Raw genomic sequence first — 7857 nt, forward strand, 5'->3', positions numbered from 1 at the left:
ATGCTAAAATAAGTACTGATGAATCGATCGATCAGAGTCAAGGAGCGAGTGTTTCACAAGAGGTAATGGATTTAAGTCTACACACGGAGGATTTCGATAAGGATGACGAGGAAATATATGATGAGAATGACGTGATGGACTCGGAAAATACTTCTGAAGGTAAGACTAAGTTGTATTCATTACAGCAGATTAATGCTTTCCTTGACAATACAAAAGGGCTTCGTAAGATCAGTATTGAGTCATACTTTCCAGATTTAAAACTGTTTCTCAGTTCTTGTACCATAGCTATGCGAAAGACAAACTTTGATGAGCTTGATAGACCAAAACGGTACCGCCTTAAAAAGATTCTCTGTAATGTAAGAAGTATATTGCTTTTGCAAGGTAAAAAGTGAGATGGTTTGGATGCATTTTTATGTTTGCTTTCTTCTTCTTTTCATGACATCCTTGAGATTTGGTTCTTTAAATATTAATGGGTGTTGTGATGCTGTTAAAAGGTTTAGTCTTTTTGAATATATTATGATTAAGAGGGCAAGTATAGTTTTTCTTCAAGAAACTCATACAGATTCAAATAATCCAACAAGTCCTCCAACTCATACGACCGTATGGGTCGTTTGTCACTATCCATAAATACGACCCACACGAGCGTTCTCTAAATTAGCGCCCCTATTGGCAACAGGAGGTATGATAAATGAACTTTCGCCTAAATGCATTGTGGGTTTATTTTAACATGTTTGCTATTTGCGTTTTGAATTGTTTGATTTAAACTCTCCCAGATGTTCGTGGATTTTGATGATATGGATTTTAGATGACTTCGAGACATGTACAGGTAAGGTTTTCTCCCGTCTCATAAAGTAGTCGATCGTTTATGAATAATATGAGTTTTTATTTTCAAATCGATACTGGACACTGTATGTCCTATTAAACCAGTTTGACGTTCAAATCATTTAATCGAAATCTGCAGCTTTATAAAGTTAGTTTTCATTGTGATATTCGTTTGAAATTCGCCTGTGGTGGAAAGAGGTCATGTAAAAGTCGCGCATTTACCATGTTTTTACCATAGTAACATGTCGCTGAACCATGTCACGTGTTATAAAACCTCAGTAACCACAACTCAATGTATCTCCCGTCATAACTGTAGTTTTACTTTGGTATTTGTAGTATAAACACGTTACCATGCTTTTCACCACAGTAACTGTGCTTATTGTGTACTCTTTAGTTAAGTAACACATTTGCCATGCCTTTAATACCTTTTTGTAATGTAATTGTGATTCAGTGTTTTTTTTCTTTTCAGTTTTGCAGTTTCTTCATATCACATACATCTCCAGCTCCTACAACAACATTCAGTGTCCAGCAGCTCTTTATGATGCTCTCTCTCTCTCTCTCTCTCTCTCTCTCTCTCTCTCTCTCTCTCTCTTTCTCTCTCACTCTCTCTCTCTCTCTCTCTCTCTCTCTCTCTCTCTCTCATTTTCCTTTCCTATTTTTCTGAACTGTAATTCATAAATAAGTCACACATATTTTTCTTTCTTTCTCTTGTTCATCATGGCATATTTTCACAGCTCAGAATCAGATTTTGATCAGTTCTTGTATTAACAGGGAACTTGTACTCGAAGCTCAACTTGAAGAAGTTTCCAGTGAAGATGAAGTCCTTCAAAGGTTCGACACAGGTAATGTTGAAGATATGTAGTTATAACTGATTTACTTTAATTAATTTATCCTTACTTTATGTTAATAACCTTCCTTATAGTCCTTCCTTTCAAATATTTTGTTCACAGATCATTTCTAACACACTGTCTAAACATGTATGTATTAAAACAACAACAACAACTTGTTACTTTTTCTTTATTCCAGCTGAAAAGGAAGACCATGGGCCTGTCAAACCTTGTTTGTGGAGAGGGATGAATTTGACCATCTTGTGTGTTTACGGAGAAGACCAAAAGCTGCTAAGGCAGATATTTCCAGAGGTACGTCTGTGTTGATCTGAGCACCTCGACAGAACTTTACTGCAGTTACATTTTGCACCGAATTTTATGTTTTTTACTTTTTTAAATACCTCACGACCCCATCAGTACAAACCCTGTGCTATGTCAAAGTATTAATAATTCAAACAATTTCAGCAAATTCATATGATATTGTACAAGCGTACTCTCCAGCTTTTCCTCCTGCTGTCATTGACCATCGCCTCAGCTCTCATGCAGACTGTGTCCATTTTAAGTAGTCAGAGCGTTATATCCTAAAGTTTATATTGAGTCCAGTGTATTCTTTATTAGCACCGTCTTAACCCGTTCTAACAGTACATGATATCTGTCCGCACCTCACAGTCTGCCTTTATTTCCATGTTGATTTTAATTGAACACGTCTGTTTAAAAGCAAGTCAGGAAATGCTGTGTAACTTGTCATGTGACACATCAGATCTTCAGTTAATTTGGCCAAATTAGATCATTTAAGGCTGTTCACACCAAGAATAGTAACTACAATAACTATTTTAGCATCCACACCAACATCAACCAATGATAAAGTTATGTTTATTAATATACACACTGCAGCGACGTTGATGTCTGCCACTTTAAATGATCAAGCTTTTGAAATGTGCATTTTGATTGGCTGTTTAATGTTCATCAGCTGGAAAATATATTCCACTGATGTTGTTCCTCTGTGTCATTAAGTATGGACTCATCCTTGGTATGAAGAGGTCTTTAAACTGCTTACAACAATCCTGCTGCATGTTATAGTGTAGAAAATAATTGAGAATAATATAGCTTGAAGATACAGCTTTCTTCCCTCTCATTTTGTTAAACTCAAACGCAAGATTTTGCCTTTCTTTGCTTGTTTGTCTTCATCTTAGTCCTTTACTCTCTCCACTCACTCACACATTCTCTCTTGCTCTGTTGTAAGGTACAAACAGAGCGGATGGTTGCATGATGGCCTCTTTCAGGTTTGTCAACTGAATGTCTACTAGTGTGGCTCAGCAAGTTCCTGTCATGATCAGCCCTCTCCAAGAAAGGTTTGTAGAAAATTGTAATCAATATTCATTTAATCCTCTAACCTGAATCTTTTGGTGAATTTACTTAATTATATCTGTCTTAATTCATATGTAATAAGCAATAGTAATTAAACATGGGGTTAATAGACATATTTTTGTTTTACAGCTGAAGAGCAAAAACACAAAGAACATCAGTCCTGTTGGGGATGAGGAATGAACATGGCTCTATTGTGCCCAAACAGAAAAGAGTGAAAAGGTGCTCATCCCCATTGATGTGTCTGTATTCAAGCAATGCATTAGTACAGCATATGATGTTGATCTCTATTCAAGTCAGCAATTATCATTTTTCACATATACATCTTTTTATAAGTCCTAGAATGAACAAATCATCAGGGCATCATTTCTGGAATTTGGGCAGAAAATGACTGAATATGGTGAGTACTGACACCTGCACCTGTATTCACCAAAACTATTTTTCTTATGGACTTACAGTTTTTGAAGGAGGATGAAGTCAGTTGATGGAGAAATGAAGAACGAGATGTGTTGTATATGAAGACTTCAGATGCAAAAGCCTTTAAGTTCTGTATGAAATGTTCTTCTAAGAAGAATTTTAGAAGAAAACTTCAGGTGGAACTTAGATGCCTTTGCATCTGAAGTCTTCATATGTACTATGAGTTTTCAATACATAACTGATTTGTTATGACTGTTTTTATTATTTTCTACTTGTACAGAAAGACTGCAGTAGAAGGAAAGCTGGTACTGAGAACATTTGTCTTCACTCCAGACTAAAGAGAAGCAGGTCTGAGGCCAGAGATGGAGGAGTCAATGGTCACCAAATGCAGCGCTGCAGCCTGAAACTGTGAAGACTGAATTCCCAAACAGCTGTGTGACTGCACAGATGTTACGGCCATAAAAGAAACTTCACAACTGAGAGCCCATACCTCCAACAACCTTCAACAGGAATCAATGGTATGTCCATTACAACAATTCTAAATAATAATAATATATAATTGACACAATGATTTTGTCTCTCCAGGACATCTACGCAAGGTTTTTCTTTTGTTGAGGACCGTCAGAGACTCCAGCCACACGAGCCATGGATTGCTCTCAACATCACCATCAGACAGACATTATCACAGAACCAGCACCAGCAGACTGCAAAACAAGTTCCTTCAACAGGCAATCAGACTGAACTGAACTCGTACCAGTAACACCACACACACACACACACACACACACACACACATACACACACCAGCAGCCTCATACTGTGTGCACTGCACTCTATCAGCTACACTGACTGGACTCTGACTCACTATTATTCTGCAACCTGATATTCTGTTTGCACTAATTCATACTGTACTGAAAGTGAAAGTGACGTGACATACAGTCAAGTATGGTGACCCATACTCAGAATTTGTGCTCTGCATTTAACCCATCCGAAGTGCACACACACAGAGCAGTGAACACACACACACTGTGAACACACACCCGGAGCAGTGGGCAGAGGTATATCTACAGTATACAGTGATTGTTGTTAATTGTTTTCATTTTGTTCTCTCTGTATAGTATAGTATTGCACTATATTTTCTACCTGTATTGAGCTCTTATGTATACGGTTTATATTTTTGATACTGTATATGTGTTGCAAATATATTCAGTACTTGTCATGCTGCAGTTTGCAGAAAAGCATTTTACCACCTGTATACTTGCATTCATGGTATTGTGATAATAAAATGATTTGATTTGAATTGGTCACATGACTTGTTCATCAGTTGTATTGTTGTGCTGGATAACAATTGCAAATTGTTTATGACATTGAAGAAGATCATGATAGAGACATGGATTTGAAGAAAACCAGGAGAGCTCTGATGATGAGAAGGAAACTGGATGTGATTCTTTGGTGCTCAAGACATTTCACCATGCCTTCATCTGGGTTTCTTCATCTGATTAAAATAAAATGGTTTTAATGTAACCCATTTTTATTTCACTTGAATATAATTTGTCTTAATATGCTTCTTTATCTGTCTTTATGCTGCATCCTAGTAAAATATTGCGTATGGTGTTGGATAATCAAGTATGGTGAATATTCTGTACTAGAGATGGTTTTTTGGTAGATACACCATTTAATTTTGTAAACAACACATATAATCACCATGGTTGTTTTGATGAAGACATGAACATTTAGTAATATTAATGAAATTCAGTTAGATGAAGAGCTGCATTAGAAGAGACTGCATGGACTTCATGCACAACTGAAGGTGATGAATCAAGGAAAGATCAACATGAATCCTGTTCTGTATTATAATGAAGATGTTCATGCACATTACTGATGTCTAGCTCCTGAGCAGGACAAAGATGAGACATTCTTTACAGAGATTTATGAATTAGGTATTTTATATTATGATTCTTTAAATTGCATGAATTGTATGGAACCATAAACTGCACACTGTCACACATTGTCTTACTGAATGACACATTGGCCTTGTCTGATGAAATGTCAGAATATGTATTTGTTGTCTTTGTTTACTATTAGCACTGTATTATTGCTCTTGATCTTATGAAATAAATTGAGCTCTTTCCAAATGGGCACTTATGTTGATTTTCTGGTGTCTTAATTCTAAGATAACTATGACTTCCAACTTACATAATGGTATGCTTTTGAAAAGACAACCTACAAAATGTGTCTCAACAGTTTGTTGCCAATGATGAGAATAGAGCTGTGCATTTTTTTCCTGCCCTTCCATCCCCAGGGGCCCAGTAGAGTCCCCTTGAAGAGCAAAACAATTAACATTCCAAATGGCTGTAAATCAAAATCTGATTATAGTTTCAAAAAGAAAATTGGTAGGACAACTCATTATGCTATGTTTACTAAATAATGTTTGGCACAGCTTTCAAACATTCATAGAAAAGTGCTATACATGTGTTTATAAAAGTACTCTTAGTAAAATAAAAAATGTCAGCCTGCCTCTCACATATGTCATATAACTTTGCACAATAAACATGCTTAGATATCCCTTTGTTTAAAAAAAGAAGTATTTTTCACAATTTCATTATTAAACATTTTAAACTACATTGCCCATAAGCCTTAGCCATTCTATCGATGGAAAGTGAAAGTCATGGCGCTGTTTTTTGTAGTTCAATTAAGTTATGTTCAGGTTTAAGGTTAGGATCTCGGTAAAGAGGTAATTTCACAAAATATAGCAATGCACCATTGTTAACTGAAGGTACTATTGACGTAATAATTACAGCAAAATTTACTTTGCAACATTAAACGTTTTTTAATTTGGGCTAAAAGAAAGTCCAGTCACAGCGAGTCCTCGAGTGCTAAGTGGATTTCAAAGCCAATGAAAATCTAGTTGAGCAGAAGCGACACCCTTACTTGTCCATATACGGCCATTCATGACAGGCTTTTCCGGGTTCTTGTGGTGAATTTATTTTCACCCACTAAATATAAAACTAAAATGACGGATTTGCATTGTGGGGTAAACCTGATTATGCAATAGATTTGTTGATTACAGTTATTTATTTTCAAACAAGGGCCTCATATTTGCGATTATACACATTCTTTACCCTAATATTAATGTACAAAATTTAAGCTCAACATTTTTGCATATACTGTATGAAAAAATAATATTATATTTATATATTTATAGTGTATTAAATGTATACATTTAATCACTTGTGTGTTTTTTGGAGATGTATTTACAATCTTGCAATTTTTAGCTCTACCAGTTAAACTACAGAAAAAAGGAAAATAATAATAAAAATAAATAAATAAATACAATTTAAAAAACACAGGGATAATTTTTTTTTAGTAATTTCCATATCAGTGTTTATTGATATGTCAAACTTTTCAGACAAACAATGCAAATAACACCATTCTTTCTCTCTAGTTTGTCACTATGAAGAAATAAAAACAAAAAAATAATATATTATTGTGAAATATAACAACTTTTAAAAATTACTGATTGATAAAGTAACTAATAGGTACAGACAGAATTATGTAATAGAAAATCCCTTTAAAACTAAATTGGCTAATATAAAAATATATATATAAAATAAAAAAAATGAATAAATAAATAAAAATTGTCAATTTGTTTGCAGAGAAGTTTATAAAATGCCAAATAATATTTTTACAAACCAGGAGTTGCAAGGCACCAGCTGAAATCATATTCTTTTCTTTCATTTAAAAGTGATTAACTAATTAGAAAAATATTGTTAAGACTAATATTTCACATGATTACCTCTTAATCTCCTGTAATCACTGATCGCTTCTGTTGTGAACATATGCAAGACAAACTAAAACGGTTATTAATAATTATATTTTATAAATCATTTTCAGCTGGAAAATGCATTTCTATCATTAAATGACCTTAAAGGTCACACACACACACACACACACACACACACACACACACACATATATATATATATATATATATATATATATATATATATATATATATATATATATATATATATATATATATATATGGCATATAGAATACAGTAGGTGGGATGGTGATAGTGACAGGAGTGTTCACAGTAGAGATGGGAGTGTTGACTAGAGGAGAAATAATACAAGTAGACATGCTAACGACTGAGAGCAGATGTGCCACACAAGAGAGAGTGATGTGGATGCTTTTGGAAGGGCTGCTATTGTGGAGAGCTGATGGAGAAGGACTCAGTAATCTGTCAGAAATCCTGCAAGACAGGAAAAAATTGAATTTATAACATGATGAATAATTAAAACATTGACAACAAATGAAAGTGACGTGACATACAGCCAAGTATGGTGACCCATACTTAGAATTCTTGTTCTGCATTTAACCCATCCAAAGTGCACACACACAGCAGTGAACACACACACACGG

The 7857-nt window shown here is 34.8% G+C and overlaps 1 long non-coding RNA gene across 6 annotated transcripts; it reads left to right on the plus strand.

The window, feature by feature from the left end:
• The first annotated feature begins 569 nt into the window (after positions 1-569).
• Positions 570-5582, plus strand: LOC128016679 (uncharacterized). 6 transcript variants are annotated; one of them, XR_008184244.1, is made up of 9 exons: positions 571-679; positions 774-826; positions 1292-1664; positions 1849-1961; positions 2893-3001; positions 3147-3236; positions 3351-3414; positions 3712-3949; positions 4017-5582. It is a non-coding gene; the product is annotated as an uncharacterized LOC128016679 (long non-coding RNA). The 6 variants fall into 6 exon arrangements; XR_008184247.1 differs by having other exon boundaries at positions 590-679; positions 774-820; positions 1594-1664; XR_008184248.1 differs by having other exon boundaries at positions 664-679; positions 1594-1664.
• The last annotated feature ends 2275 nt before the right edge of the window (positions 5583-7857 follow it).

Source organism: Carassius gibelio, chromosome A7 (genome assembly GCF_023724105.1).
Source record: "Carassius gibelio isolate Cgi1373 ecotype wild population from Czech Republic chromosome A7, carGib1.2-hapl.c, whole genome shotgun sequence".
NCBI lineage: Eukaryota > Metazoa > Chordata > Actinopteri > Cypriniformes > Cyprinidae > Carassius > Carassius gibelio.